The sequence below is a fragment of the Podarcis gaigeae genome (assembly GCF_964106915.1).
Source record: "Podarcis gaigeae genome assembly, chromosome: 3".
Lineage (NCBI taxonomy): Eukaryota > Metazoa > Chordata > Lepidosauria > Squamata > Lacertidae > Podarcis > Podarcis gaigeae.
The window spans coordinates 84,529,662-84,546,225 of NC_139680.1; the positions used below are offsets into that span (position 1 = coordinate 84,529,662).

General features: G+C 42.9%; 1 long non-coding RNA gene across 2 annotated transcripts in view; it reads left to right on the forward strand.

Annotated features, from left to right (window-relative positions):
* LOC310841703 overlaps positions 1–15,526 on the forward strand; it is a 39,925-nt gene extending 24,399 nt beyond the window's left edge. For both annotated transcript variants that reach the window (XR_014562708.1, XR_014562709.1), the window contains exon 3: positions 15,393–15,526. This is a non-coding gene — a long non-coding RNA (uncharacterized lncRNA). The remainder of the gene's footprint in view (positions 1–15,392) is intronic.
* The last annotated feature ends 1,038 nt before the right edge of the window (positions 15,527–16,564 follow it).

Consider the following 16,564-nt stretch of genomic DNA (forward strand, 5'->3'; position numbering starts at 1 on the left):
AACTTGGGGAACATGTTGGGCAAGGCCATGGGCCAAAGGGTCAGTTTTTTGTCCCATAATAGCTTGTCAGTAAAATTCACTGACAGCTGAAAGCGCTGCTGTTTCTGTGACCTCTTGTCCTTCCTAGTAAAAGCTCATAATCTTGTGTGCCCCAAATCACAGGCAGTAGCACCAGTTTCTGATTTTTTTATGCCAGATGCACAGAGAACTGCAAGGGCATCACGATCAGGAGCCGTGAAAAAGAACAAGAATAGCTCTTTGGCATTTATCATGTTGGCACCATCCATTCAAGGCCTGTATAGTTTTCTCCATTAAAAAAATAAGCAAACAAAAAGTCCCCACTCCTCCATCTCAACAATTAGCATGAAATCTTAATTTTAACCTTTTTTCCTGGTTTCTTTTTAAGCTTGTTACTTCTCGAAATCAATTAGCATGCAGTCTGGGCATTCCACGCTGCCAGCCAAAGAATCCTTTTATATATTTTTCCTTTTGTTTGGGAGCTGTTGATAGAACGCTTTGTTCACATGAAAGGCAGACGGATTAGACATTGGAGGTGCATCCTTGTGTTTGTATTGTTCTTAGTCAGGCTGCCACAAAGGACAGTGGCGTCTGATTCACTAGCTGATTGCCACCCCTGATCAAGGCATGGAGCACTGTCAGAGCGTCTTATGGGGGAAGGAGTTTAAAGCTACAAAGTGGGGAAATGGGATTTTTGAATCCACTACTGTGGGTGTAAAGGAATGACACTCCCATGCAGGGGCGGAGGAAGGGGGTGCAGTGGGTGCAGTCCACCCCGGGTGTCACCACTGAGTGGGGTGACATAATGCCAGGTGGCACGCATCGCAGGGCCTGCAGTGCACCTGAGCCATGTGTCTCTCCTGAGAGAGGCGTGGCTTGGGAGCGCACAGGCTCCATGCTGACCAACGGTCCTCCTGCTGCCTCCCCCTCCCCCCAGCTGTAGGGAGGAGGCAGGCAGACTCTGGAGGTCCTGCGGTGTGCCCTGCCCCATGGGTGGCTTGCCCCGCCCTTGCCCCACCCCTGTGGGTGCCTCGCCCCACCCCTGGGCGCGCCACCCCAGGAGCTCGAGCGACTTCCTCTGCTTCTGCTCCCACATGCTTATAATGTAGGCGGGGGGAGGGGCAGAAAATAGAATAGGATCTACTGGTAGATCACAGAGTGATTTGAAGTAATTCAACAAGTATTTCTGATTTCTAGTTGTTTAACAGGCAAAACAAAATTGTTCCCTCATTAAATTCTGCAGCTAAAATAAAGAAAACAGAGGAACACAGGAAGCTACCTTATACTGAGTCAGAACCTGGATCTTCTACATTCAAAGCAGATGCTCTACTATGGTGACCCCTGCAGCATGGGAGTAAAAAGTAGAGGTTTTGCATGTGTATAAGGGCAGTGAGCTCAGTTCAGTTAAAAATCATAGACAAATACTTTTTAAATTCTAAGCATTTGCCTTTTGCATATGGCTCTGGGTAGGGGCTCTGAGCTGACTAGTTTAAACCCACGAGGAGTGGTTTTCTCAGCTTAGGTGGGAGAGTGTTTCCTAATGGTTAGAGAGTGACAGGTAACTAGACCTTGTTGGCTTTGACAGGCTAGTATCTGTACTGCCTGTGCTGACTCTGTTGGTCTGCGTGGCATAGGCATCAAAAGTAGAATTCTGACAAATTGATCACAGGTAACTGTTGTTCCGAACCAGAACACTGTTAGGGTGCATTGTGCTACATTGAAAACCACCCTTATTGTGACTTGTAGGTTTGAATGGTAATTGAAATCTAAACTGTTTATTTATTTCCAAAAATTATTTCTTTCCTTGCAGTCTTCAGCTAGAGTTTTAAGAAAACAGATGGAACTTTTAAGAAAAAGCTTGCATCTTAGCTTTTTCTGTGGTCTGTTTTTATCTTTATTTGACTGGTTAGAGAGAAGTGAACTGTTCAGTTTTGCTCCTTCTCCAGGACATTGGAGTAATGTGCCACTGTCTTGTGCTGCAAGCTTCACGTTGACAGTTTGAACCTTGAAAGGTGACAGAGATCTTCAGATGAACTCATGTAGCGGGAACATTTCCCTGACAGCGAGATCAGTTGGAGTCATCTCCCAAGGGAAGGCGGCTCAAATAAGCTGGAGCAAACTGTGGTGAATGTTGCACAGATTGGGAGCAGTTGGGCACAGGCCCTTGGGAGAAGGAGTGATTGACACTCTGTTTTTGCATTCTGGGAACACTAACTACAGCTAAATATTGTTGCTTTGGAATAGACCCTTTTCATCTCCCATTTGGATTGCTTTAATGTCTCCCCTATACATCACTTAAAACACTGTTTTGACCATGCTGGCATATAAATCCACTCATCCAATGAAACCCAGCCATTGTTTTCTTCTTGAATGATATCATTCTTCATAATATTTGGTGGCTGCTCCCAGACTTTGGAACTCCCTTCCTAGAGAAGTTAGACTGACTCCCTTGTTCTTCTGCTGGCAGGCATAGAGTTTCAAATTCTGACAGGCTTTTGAGAACTGACTGTTTCCAAGGAAATAGCTGGTGCTGTGATTTTTTTAATTGTAATTATCTGTTTGTCTTAATTGTTGTTGTTTAGTCGGTAAGTTGTGTCCAACTCCTCGTGACCCCATGGACCAGAGCACACCAGGCACTCCTGTCTTCCACTGCCTCCCGCAGTTTGGTCAAACTCATGTTCGTAGCTTCAAGAACACTGTCCAACCATCTCGTCCTCTGTCGTCCCCTTCTCCTTGTGCCCTCAATCGTTCCCAACATCAGGGTCTTTTCCAGGGAGTCTTGTCTTCTCATGAGGTGGCCAAAGTATTGGAGCCTCAGCTTCACGATCTGTCCTTCCAGTGAGCACTCAGGGCTGATTTCCTTCAGAATGGAGAGGTTTGATCTTCTTGCAGTCCATGGGACTCTCAAGAGTCTCCCCCAGCACCATAATTCAAAAGCATCACTTCTTCAGCAATCAGCCTTCTTTATGGTCCAGCTCAAAATCTTATTCTAGTAATTTTTATTCTATTAAAGTTTTTTTTAATGACCCCCCCTATGTTTTTTGCTGTTTCTATTTTATCTGTAAGCTGCCTTGGGTCCCTGTCAGGGGAAAAGGTGGGATATAAATAAATATAAGCTTAAGAATAATATTCACAGTCATAGATACATTACATACATTATACTTTTTACCCTAATATATGTGTGCATTGCAACACTGAAGGTATTTTTAAAGGTTTGTATTTTAACATTTATTTACCCAACTTCATATCGGAGACAAAATGCAGAAGCAAGGTTCAACACACTTACCTTTTGCATGTTTTTTTGGATATTACACACACAGTTCCCCTCCTGATTTAGCGGCTGCACCTAAAGATTCATTGCAAACCCTGTAAGAAAACCAACAATTGCATCAATCTCTTGTTCAGGAAGCAGGAACAGGATTTAGTTTTCAGCTTCAGTTCATCTTGTTCTCCAGTCAATCTGTATGGTACATAGGGGGCACTGCAGGACAAATATGGGTGGTGGTGTATTCTTGTTATCAGTACAGTATTATAATATGATATGATATATGGTATTATATTAATTATTATATTATATTATATTAATTATTATATTATATTATATTATATTATATTATATTATATTATATTATATTATATATATTATTATATTAATTTTTTAAAAAAGTATTAGTATATTGTCCTTCATAATTATTTTTTTAAATCCCAGAGTGGTTTACAATACCATTTAAAACCAAACATAACAAGAAAAACATAAAATAAAATATAGCTGCATATAGGCTCCGGGTGCATTTCTAATGTGGGAGTAATGTGGACCAAATTAGAGGATATAAAAGCAAACCAAAAGCAGTGAACCAAGATGAAACTAAGTAATCAAACAGCAGTGAGTTAGAACCAGTTATGTCCTTACAGAGGGATGCTGTTGTGGTAATTAGCTTTTATTACTGTCATGCAAACCAAAGAGTCATTAGAAGCATACAGGGATCATGACAGCATGGGGCTGGGAACGGCATTTGCTTCGTCTGATGGTAAGCCAGGTAAAATGCAATTAAGAGAGTATTTTGCAGAGTTTACCTTACTTTTCCTATTGCCTAGCCCATAGTTGGAGAGGAATCTTTTGCTTATGTAAATCAGAATGAGAGCTTTTGAGCAGGAAAGCTAGTGTTTAAAGTGAGAGCGGGTGATCTTTCAAAATATCCCAAATTCCCATGTTATTTGAAACATTTCATCCTGCATGATCAATGCAAGTAGAAACTGCCTTATTCCTACCAGGTCAAATTATTTGTTCTTTTAGCCCAGTCCTGTCTATGCTACCAGGGAGCAGCTCTCCAATATCAGGTCAAGGTCTTTCTGCTACTTGATGTTTTATGGAAAAACACAACTGAAAATGCCTGGAGACCTTCTGCATGCAAGAAGTAGGCATGGGTGAATTTCAGTTTCTCTCTGGTTTTTCTTTCCCCCCCATCTTAAGTTCCGTTTTCTACATTTCCAAATCAGTCTCCGATTTAAAAAAAAGTCTGCATAGAGCTACATAAGACTGGGAACTCTAATCTGAGGTAGTTGGCATCAGCTTTGGTTCAGTCCATCACCACCACGCAGGTCCCAACAGATTACTCATAATCATAGCTGTCAACTTACAGATTTGAAAATAAGTGACCAGCAGCCTTGAAAATAAGGGATCAGCAGCCAAAATAAGGGACCTGCGGCCTCACCTGTTCCAGGCACTCCAGTCTTCCTGTCCTCCTGCAGTCTGGTCATACTCATGCTGGTAGCTTCGAGAACACTGTCCAACCAACTTTGTAACCAGAGGTTCAACTGAATAGAATCTGAATCACATGCACCACAAGGCCTATGCAGCCTCAACTTAAGATGGCTCCCCGGCCTGGCCTTGCACTGCAAAGTTTACAGCAGCACGTGCAACAAAATGGCGTCCAACATTCAAAACCCCCCTCAGCTTGCATTAACTAGCCACACACACACAGCCTCCCACCCTCGCCATGAGATCGCCAGTCAACCAGCTCCTTTCTTTTCCCCCATAAGTCAATCGAAGGAGCCTCCAAAACAAATTCAACCCCCCCCCCACGAGATCTCCTTTCCTTTCCCCCCACCATGTGCCCCCGCTCCAGAAAGACCTTTTGGCCAGCAAGGGTGAGTGGGCCGTCGATGAAGTATCCATCCGATTCCGATCAGAGCACTCAGCACAGGTATGTTCAACTTCTGAGCCCCTCTGAGCCAAAGGCAGAAAGCCCAGCCAGCAGCCAAACGAAGCCTCAAGGAAAACCACCGTCACCTCTCCGCTGGGAAGCACTGAGCAAAGGCGAGTCCCCAGGCAACGCAGCCGATTTGATCAGCACAAGGCATGCAAGCCACCCCCCAGTCGTTCTTAGACTTCTTACTGGGTGAGCAACACAGCCAAGCAACACAGTTGGAGCCTCCCTCCTCCCTGGCTGGCAGGGAGAGAGGGAGAGGAGCTGCTTCCTTTGAAATTTAAGGGACATCCATCAATAAGGGACAGCAGCAGGACATGGCACTGGAATAAGGGACTGTCCCTCTAAATAAGGGACGCTTGACAGCTATGCTCATAATAGAAGGAATCCTGAAAAGTTGCCAGGCCCACACCTGTGGTACACCTCAAAAATAGGTGCTAGGGTTGCACAGTGGAAAAGTGCTGTGACATTTATGCTTGCTTGTAAGTTTCCCAGCAGCATTTGGCTGACCACTCTTGGACTTAAAAGTAGATAAACCTGATTATTTCAGTTTATCTCAGTTTCTAAATTCAGTTTCTACATCAGCATATTATTATTTTTTAAAAAAATAAAAATTCTGCATTTTGGTGCAAATTTATTATAAAGACACAAATTATAATGCACTTTTCCATAATGTAAAGCATTCTTTGTATGCTATTTTCATTAATATATTCATTTTATGTACATTTGACCCAATAGGTGTGTTTCATGCACACACTACTTGGAAAACTGCATCACAAAATTCAGGTAAGTGCCAGTTTTGAAGGGTAGGTGTGTTTCAGTTCAAACATTGTTTCAGTAAGTACCAATTAAGTGGGTTCACATTAAAATGTGAACTGAATTGAATTTCTCACTCATCCCTATCTGGACTTTATAGACTTTTGGTCTGACCCAGCAGGGTATTCATGTTGTTGTTGTTGTTCTTTATCTCCTGGCTCCTCAGCAATTTTTCTGTTTATTAAAGGCCTACTTTTTAAAAAAGCAGGATTCCGGTCTACCTATCTAGGCTTATTTTCCTACCCTATTGGTCTTTTAGCATGGACGGTGTCAGGAGTGTTTCGCAGGACTGGGATTTTCCTAAGTTTGTTCTGAAGAGGCAAGGCATGGCCACACAGGTGAGGCTGATTGGCAACTCACAGCATCTGGTGGCAAGAGCTGGGAAGGGATATAAGGTCAGCATTTCCCTTTGGCTCTTTGCCACAGCAACATGCTAACTGCCTTGCTGCGTTTGGCTCCTTGACTCCTTGCTTCCTGATCCTCGGACCCTTGGCTCCTTGACTCCTGGTTTCCTGACCCTCGGCTCCCTGACTCCTGTTCCTGCTCCCACCCCCCAGTCTTGCCCCCGGTCCTAACGTCCTCAGACGGGACTTCAACCGCCCGTAAACCGGACCATGACAGATGGGAAGGGTCTGTTTCTAGTATGTGGCTGGTGGGAAACCATTTGACACGTTTGGGGGGGGGGGTCCAGGCCTTTTCTCGAACCTTCAAAATTAGTAGAAACAGATTTCATCACTGGACCAGGAGAACTAAATTGTTCCAGGCTAACCTTGTTTTCATTAAACACTTTGCTTGGGGCATATGTAGAGATGGAGCTACTCTGGAATTCTGGGCCTCTATAAACCTTGCAGAGTTATATTTTTACACCCTGGGGGGGAAATGTGTAACATGATGTGCCCAAAGGAAGCTTACTGATATGAGCATTCTGAGAATTTTTACATGGATCTCTGAACCTGCCTCAGGCTTTCCAGAACAGTATTATTGTTACTTCAGCTTGAATATGTGAGTGTAGCTTCAAAATAAAATTAAAACAAATCTCAATAGGAAGGTATTTAAGTAACTCGTTATGCTTGTAACACAGGTCTGAGACATCAGTAGTTTAAGTAGGGTGATGAAAAAAATAGGGGTATTATACCTCTCAAAAATAAATGAAAGACACTCCTTAGCTGGAGCAGTTACTCATTTCTATATGCCAAAGGAGTGGTAGCACAGAGTAACAGCACTCGCAATCAATAGAGAATAAGAGTATCAAATTTCCCTCTTTCTGCTTGAGAAGCCATTGCTTCATGCTCACTGAGCAGCTGCTAATTTTTCTCTTTTACCTTTGAAATAGAAAATCGGGATTTTGGCACAGCTGCTTGGAGTCGTATAGGGCTATGCTTTTTTCCAGGCAATCGCCACAGAAAGTGTCTCAGCATCAAACCATGAGCTGGCTCAAAAACTAATAGGGCAAATGAAGAAGACAGAAAATGTTCTTTGGAGAGAGTCAATATGCAGCATGCATTTATTGGACATGATGAGAGCACTCGGCTGCCCCAAACTTTATGCCTTGATGGTATGGATATGATATAAGACAGTTTGGTAGGTGTGCAGTAGAAAAAATCCAGAAGGGATGCTGGTGAAACAAAATACATGATTATTTTTTGATAATGACTCAAGGCTGCAATGCTAAGCACACTTCCTAAGGAGTAAATCCTACCTAATAGGACTTGCTTCAAAGAAAAAACTGCCCAGCTTCTGAAACCTTTCTTTCTGGCAGTGCTGTATTTGTAGTCTTGACCTTTTCTCTCTTTGCTGTATGGCACTACTAATGCGGTAACGTTTTTCCTTTGGGCTAACTAATAAGGATAAAATTGTTTAATTTGCTAGTGGAAGATTTCTCCTCCTATATTCAAATTAATTTTAATATTTTCTTTAAATGTGACCAACATTGCTGCACATCATACACACTGTCCTTCCCATCTACTGTATTTCCTGTCTTTCTGTTTCATCAGCTTGTTCAGTACAGACACTGAAATTTGTACCAGCCTCTCCACTGTTTGGCTGACAATCTCTGACCCTAAAGTAGACGGAAGTTCTAATCATATAAATAAATTGGAAATAACCATTGTCTAACTCTGCACCATTCATCGCGGGCTATGCTACCACAAGGAGTAATGCCTGCTCCCACATCACATCCTTCCAATCAGTTGTGTGCTTCATTGTCGCTGTCTTGGATGATTGTACTGAGAGATCGGTTAGGCAACATGTTACCTTTCTGGACTTCTCCAATCCCTGCGGAATTCAGTGCCCCAGAATGTTGCAATGCCAATTACCATGGAAGAATGAGAAAAGAACTAGACCAATAATAATAGTAATAGTTCACACGAACTGCCAGTAATTCAGATGTAGTGGCAACCAAAGGTTAGGGACAAACATTTAGGAATGGTCATCCCATCAAGCTCTCCTTGTGAGCTTCTCATCAGTATTTCGTAGCAGTGTGCATCAGCTTTGTGTGAGACCTGAAAAATGGGATTAAGGCTACGCAGTGTGATTTGGAGGTCTCCCCTGAGTCGAAGCACAGTATAAATACCCCCGCCCCGTTATACCAATGCCCCCACAAATCCACCGGGTGCTCCGTCACTCTAGATTTGTTTCTGCTTTTTGATATGGAATCACTTTATATGTTCATATCTTTCTGAATTACTCTAGGTCTGTGGGCTTTGCAAGAAGTGAGGCTGTCAAAAATGTTTCCTGCAGAACACTGATTTCTCCACCTCTCTCCACTCCTGCTTTTCTGCTAAATACAGAGGCAGATGATTTCTTTAACGGCAAAAAGCTTTGTTTAAGGTGTGGTGTTGTTTTTTAAAAAAAATAAAAATCTGCATTGTTCTCCACTAACTAACTAACTAACTAACTAACTAACTAACTAACTAATAATCACTAAGCTCTTCAGAACACAGCAGGCAGCTTTCTAGGCAGCTTCACATTGAAAGGCGTATCTCAAGCCTAGGGCCTATTGGAAGACATAGGCAAGGCTGGTGAGATGCATAAATCGGGACAGCCTCACGTTGTAAAGCCTATCGGAGGACACCAGTGCCAGAAAGGAAAGGCCAGTTTGAAGCTTTAAAAAATGTGCTTACAAGTAAGAATACACCCAACTCGGCAACCTACCTCTTTATCATTTTAAGGTAAGAAAGAGCAGGAGACAACTCCACTCCTCTAAATAGATTTTGGAGGAAAGTGAATCCCTTTTACTTTCCCCCACAAGAAGGCCCTGGACCTATTTGTCTGCAATTTGGTATGCTTAATGCGCCCTGTAAATTTCACCCACTTTAGGGGTGAAAGGGGGGGGGCGGAAGGTTGCGCTCAGACACTATACTATTCATCACCAGTGGAAGTAAGATTCAGCTGCCGTTTAGGTTGGTTTTTGTACATGGGGGGGGGGGGGAGTGTGTATAGGCAACACATTGTCCTTTGGCTATTCAGAATAGTGAGCCTAAGTTGGTCATGTCAACATGTGCTTTAAATGCTTGGTGTGGGCACAAGCCTGGGATGTGTTGGGTTTGTGGGGGCAGAAGTAATATGATGCTCAGATAGGCAGAAGACACAAAGGATTAGTAATTGGGTAGAAAGCGAAAGGTTTTCCATACAAGAGAGCATGTTAATGCCAACATTTATGACATGCCTCGGGACCACAGGGCACGTTCGAGGGGCTAGGAAGTACACCTTCCTGCCGCCTCCTTGCTTCCCAGAAGCCTTCCGTTAGGCTTTAGGCAACTGAAATACTGTCAATGTATCCTGTGAGAAACACAGGTGTTAAGTGAAATATATCCTTTTTTACCCAGCAATTTGATTCCTGGCAAGAAGGAAAGAAAGGCTGTTGGAATTCATGCTGAAGATGGATAAGGGAAATAAAGTTTGTGAGATAAATGCTTCTTTCCCACTCCCAATTCGTTGCTGGGTCTGTGCTCTCCTGATACCTGGCCTGTCACCCAGAATGCTCTAGGCTGTGTTGTCCTCTTTTGAAAGCGGTGAGGGTGCTGGCAGAGAGGGCTGGGCGATAGCAGCCTGTTTGTAACCCTTGATAAACACTACAGTGCAGCCAGCGTGAAATGAAGAAATATTGCTCCCGGTAAATATTTATTTTATATCAGAAATTAGCATACCAAATGTAATTAAAAACAACTTTATGTGCACGTCCCTCCTCCCTTCAGTCTGTCAAATGACAACTCGAAATAACTAGTCATAAAGAAATGCGGCCTTAATTAGCAAGCATCTCAGCCTACTGTCGCCGTTTGATAATTACACTGCTATGAGCTTCTGAAATTAGGATTTATTTCCCCTTTACCTTTTCCTGGTAGAAGTCACTCCTGGCTGGTTTTTGTACCTCTCCTTTTCCTTTATTTTGAACACCTCTTTGAGAATGCATTATATGTGTGCCAGAGCAGTCATGCAGTAGTCTCAGATATGTTTTGCTTTGTTGATCATGTAAACTGTGAGTGGCACCTGTCAGCTGTTGCCAGTGAGGTTGAGTGGATGAGGACAGAAAAGAACCGTGCATCTTTTTCAGCTTCTCCAAGTTTCTGTGGCCTATGCAAGCCAGTTATGATAAGAGTCACCCCCACTTTTGTCTCTTTTAGGCTGCATTCCTATAAGAACTTAGAGGGAAATAAGCTCCATGGAACTCAATAGGTCTTATTTCTGAGTTAATAGGTAGCAAGCAGCTTGTGCTGTTAGTCGTTCTGCGCTGGATGTTTCCCACATGCCACATTTTAGATTGTAAGCTGCTCCAGACAGGGACTTTTTGCTCCTATATTCTGTATACCACTATGCACACTGATAACACAACAGATGCAAGTAGACTTTGATATGAATAAAGAAAATGATGATGATAAAAATTGTAAGTGAATGCTGTATTGTAAGGTAAATGCCTGAAGCATCTTCAGAATGTTTCCAAAGATGAAAAAGAAAACAGTACGTACCAATCAAAAATGGAGTAAGCAAAACTGCTTATTTCAATCTTTTGCTAAGCAGTGCAATTTCTGCACTGGAAGAAAGTAAAAATTGCACATAAAAATTGGACAAGATACCTACCAAGTCCATTAGACATGGTACCTAAGGAAGTAATGGTGCTTTTCCTGCAGTAGGAAAGCTATCTCTCTGAATATATTTTGGTAACTAAAGCAGCTAAAATGCAAAACAAAACAAAACAAATCAGGTTTCCCCCCTGCAATGTCCTTTGTATCTGCTCATCAAACACATAAGAGATATGACAGTGCGTAGTTCCCCTGCATAAGGAAGCTTTTTAAGGTTTAACATTTTACTATGTTTTTATATATGCTGGAAGCTGCCCAGAGTGGCTGGGGCAACCCAGTCAGATGGGAGGGGTCCTACTACTACTACTACTATATTATTATTATTATTATTATTATTATTATTATTATTATTATTATTAATCGTATTCGTACAGAAAGAGCTCAGTTGCAGTCTAAACTCAGCCAATAACCAGACTAAATGTCATATTTCAGCCTAATTGCTTCATAATATTGTTGTGAAGATCACATGGGGTAACCCTGTGTTTGCTGTCCTGAGTTCTTTGGGATGTAGGTGGGATCTAAATAAATGCTGGATCAGGTCAAAGGGTCATCTAGGCCAGCACACTGCTTCCAACTGCCACATAGCTGGGGAAACCCAGCCAGATGGGTGGGATATAAATTATTATTATTATTATTAGCTATATTTAAATTACTACCACATAGGATTTCTTTACAGTATGGATTGGAACATAGGAATCTGCCTTACACCAAGTCAGACCTTTGATCTGCCGAGTTCTGTGTTATCTACACAGACTGGTAGCAGTTCCTCCAGGATTTCAGACAGGAACCTATTTCAGCCATACCAGGAGATGCCAGGGACTGAACCTGCAGCTTTGTGCAAAGCAGTTGCTCTACCACTGAGCTGCAGTCCTCCTCCATTTCTACATGTGTACCCCTTTCAATCTTAGGGCACACACACACTGTGTGATAATGTGCTTTCAGTGCTGGATGGAGGTGTCTTTTTGGGGTGCTGTACACATGATGCCATCACTTTCTCAGTTCACCTTCTTTTGGAGAGGCCCTGCTGAAGTTGTAGAGCTGTGCCACTGTGCCTCACCATGTTTAACTTGTCTGTGATTAAAATAGGTAAAACAGGAAGCAGTGCAGTAACTTAGCCACCCCTGTGTACTATGTCTATGGCAACACCAACAGAGGGAGAAGGGACTAGAGAACACCATTGTGCACTAGTTTGATAACATGCCCACCTGTGTGTACAGACGACAGAGATAGTAGCTGCCATTTTAGATTACTTTCTTGTGGGAACGTGAGGACAATTGCAAACCATTATGTACAAAAGCACACTGTTAAAAAATTATCCCTGTGCGTTTCAAAGGTTCCGCGTGTCCATGCTTTGCACTTAACTAGGGCTCTGCTAAAATGTTCGCTACACACCCATACCCAAAATTCCCACAGAGCAAGCATATTACACCAAAGTATATGGGATTATTTGGGCCTGGACATAGGCCGTGGATGCACCTCCCGACCCCCAGGAAGTTGTCTGTGCAAGCACTTCCTAGATGACTTTGTGCCCTCACAGTGGACCACTGATGTCTAAGAGAGTAATTTCACTCATATAACTGGGGAAGGCTCTATGGAAGCCGGTTTGATTGAAAAGCATCAGCTGTGGTTAGGGATTGGCGGCAGAGATCAGTCCAGGATAGGAAGCCCCCACTGCCCTGGCCTGCTTGTTAGGCCACAGCACCGCTCCTCTGACAAGCTTTTCTGTGGAATTTCAATGAATCCTAATTGTCCATCAGGAGCCCATAACAGGAAAAGTCATATGGCCTGATTTGCATCTACTTTCCCTTATGACTCCCCTTGGCCTTTATTCTTAATGGCCCCTGCTCCTTTAAAAAGCATGCTGGCCATGGCAATTGCATTAAGTCTCTGTCAAAGGTGTCTTGACAACTTCCTTGAAACCTCTCTCCTATTGGCAGAGGAGTCTGTGTGCAGTCTTGGGCCTTTGAGGCTAAGGATGAATGGCAATAGCAAAATGGGGGCACTTAAGGGCATACTCTCTAATTTGTGTCATTCCCCTTATTAGCTTTCTTTTTGCACTTAAAAAAATGTACGTCCTCCTAACCTGAAACAGAGAGCAAGAGAGATGTTCATCAGGGGAAGGGCCATAGATATATTCACAGTTTTCAAGAAAAATCCTCCCCACCCCTGCTTTCCAAGGACAGAGAGAGAGAGAGAGAGAGAGAGAGAGAGAGAGAGAGAGATCCCAGCACTGACTTCATTGAAGCAGAGTCCCCAATTAGAGGCTATCTAATTGATTTGAATATCTAGGCTCTTCAGGGAACCCTGCTAAGAGGTGTCAGAAAATAGAGAGGAATTTCGTTTAAATTATTAGTAATATCCTTGGAGAGAGAGAGGAGAGGCAAAGGTGGGTGGAAGGTAGGAAATTGGTGCTACTTGGGACAGGGGATGAGGAAAGAAAAAGTGAAAGATAGACTTTGGTAAGAAAAATGGTGGGATGGGGGGCAGAATATGAATAATTAAACTCATAAGTTTGTGAGAGATTGAGGAAGGGTCACAGAGTCACAACTGCTACTACTGTATAATAGGGACAAATGTATTTAGACAGGAAGAACCAGATGCACAAATATAAGATGGGGACACCTGGCTTGCCAGAAGTACACTTGTAAAGGATCTAGGCGTCTTAGTAGACCACAAGCTTAACATGAGTCAACAGTGTTATGGCAGCAGTAATAAAAGATATTCAATGCTGCATAGTGTCCAGATCAAGGGGAGTAAAACTGCTCTATTCTGCTTTAGTCAGACCACACCTGGAATACTGTGTCCAGTTTGGGCGCCAATTTAAGAAGGATATTGACAAGGTGGAACATGTGTAGAGGAGGGTGACCAAGATGATCTGGAAATCAAGTTGAGGGAATTGGGTATGTTTAGCCTGGGGCCTGAGAGGAGATAGGATAACCATCTTCAAATATTTAAAGGGCTGTTTTCACCTGCTCTGGAAGCTAGGACCCAAATCAATGGCTTCCAGTTACAAGAAAGGAGATTCCAGCTAAACATCAAGAAAACCTTTCTGACAAGTAAGAGCTCTTCAACAGACTGCTTCAGCAAGTGGTGGACTCTCCTTCCTTGGAGGTTGGATGGCCATTTGTCACGTATGTTCTTGTTGAGATTCCTGCATTGCAGGGCATTGGACTACAAGACCCTCAATACCCTTCCAACTCTACAAGCCTGTGATTTTATTTTTTCCATACAAGTATGAGATGTGTGTGTGTGTGAGTGTGTGTGTGTGTGTGTGTGTGTGTGTGTGTGTGTGTGAGAGAGAGAGAGAGAGAGAGAGAGAGAGAGAGCACACGCTCTGCATATGCTGTGTGCTGCTTGTGGTGAGTGTGTATGCATGGTATATATCTGTAGGTGTGTGTCTATGTGCAAAAGTAGGAACAACTACTCTGACCGTGGCCATTTCCATGCACAAACTAGCATGTGGACTTGGGAAGGTTGGCCAACCTTTAATGTGCCCTCTCAGGCAAAAGAAAAAAAAGTTAACCTGTGCTATATACTGATGTACATATTCTGTCTCTACTTTGCGGTGACCTTCATATCACTGTAGGCATATGTGAACCCAAGAATAGGCACAAGCAAAACTTAATACAATCATGTGGGGGAAATTTAATGGCACCAACACTCATGTGACCCAGCTCTACAATTCTGTAATAGCCAGATTAGTGACGCTATAAATAGTAGATGGTTTTTCCCTGCTGGAATGCTAATATTGAGGATGAGTTCCCCTTATTTAATTAATTTACTAATGAATATATTCTTTTATTATTATCTATCCATCTATCTAAATCCTGTCTCCTTTCCTCTGAGGCAAAAGAAGATTGGTGAAACCATCTCTGCATGCTTCGGCCCATTTCCTTCAGAGGCTGGCAGCAGGAAGAGGCTTTATGCCCTCTGCTCCTCTACAGCTGCCCACTGTCTGGCGTGGCCATGCCAGCTTTGCTGCCAAATGCACCGTTAGACATGTATTTTATTTCAATTTGTTACATCATTTAAAGCCTTGGACCAACTGATGAGGGTAAAAAAAAGTCCTTTGCCTTCAATACCTTTTATTTCCAAATTCAGGTTGTTCAAAGTGTTCAAAGTTGATTCCAGTGATCTGCTGATTGGTGGAATCTCTCAGGCATTTTAAAGCTGCTGGAGCATGCCCACGTCTCTTAAATCCTTTGTCCTCCTCATCTCAGCCAGGCAGATATTTGCAACTATGGCATTTCCAATTGGCAACTCCTTTTTCCAGGTTCTGCTTATCCGCTGGACTTGAGTGCCGCCTGTGTTCCAGTTTCCTAGTCTTCAGTCAACTGTATAGCAGGACTGGCTCTTGTTGAAAGTGCTTGTATTTCTTCAAACCATGGATCATAATACATTTGTAGTTTTCAGGTACAGAGTAAAACAGCATATGAATAGAGAATCAATTGTGGCCACAACAATTCACCTCTTGCACTGATTTAATGTTTTGATGTACTTGTGCTGCCACAACAGTGAAGGAAGCTACCTTTTCAGCCACCTTCCTGTCAGTAATAGCAAACAAAAATCTATTTTTTTGTTGGGTCAACCAGCAAGGAATGCTTGAAAAGAGATCTTCCCCAAAACTGCGCCTTGCTTCCTTACGAAGAGAGCAGCTCAACACAAACAAGGAGGATTATATTCAGCTATGTACCCCAACCCCTCTAATTTATAGAATGGTCTAAATTGACTGTGAAAAGACAGCCAAAGAAATCTTGTGAAACTGTAGCAGGGCAAAAGCTTTCGCAAATAGAAAACACAGCCCAGTCTTATGAAAGCTTACTCAGATAAATGTGAATTGGATTGCAGCCTTGGATCTAAGTTTCATGGTTGTGATTATATTTAATTATAACCTTTGAAAGCATAGACAGGTCAGACTGCATCAGGCAGCCTCTCACAAGTTGCAGTCCCTGTGCACACTTCCTTGGAAGTAAGCCGCATTGAACCATGCGGGATTTACTTCTGAGTAAACCTGAGATTGCACCCTCAGTGTGGTCACTAAAGCGTCCTTTCCAACTGGCGGTTGTACTGAGGCCCTCCATCCCCTGAGCCTTTGCTTGGGAAACTGAAATCCTGAGGTTTGGTGTCAATTGCTTTCTAAATTGTTGCTGGGAGGTAATTGACATGAACTGTCAGTATTCTGAACTCGCCTCTTTCTCATCTTGGAAGCCCGCAGGACTGTTTCAAAGGGCTCAGAATGCCAGATGTGTTCATTGGAAGTCCGAGCTGCAGAAGCTATTTGTCCTGAATGGAGAATGTTTTGCCTTTGGTGGACCAAAAGGGTAAATATTGAACTGACACTTAATATTCTGTATTTCCACAGAGCATGCAGCTTCATTTAAGCACTGAACCAAATCACGTTTTGGGCTTAAACTACTGTATTACTCTCTGACCTTCTCCGAGATG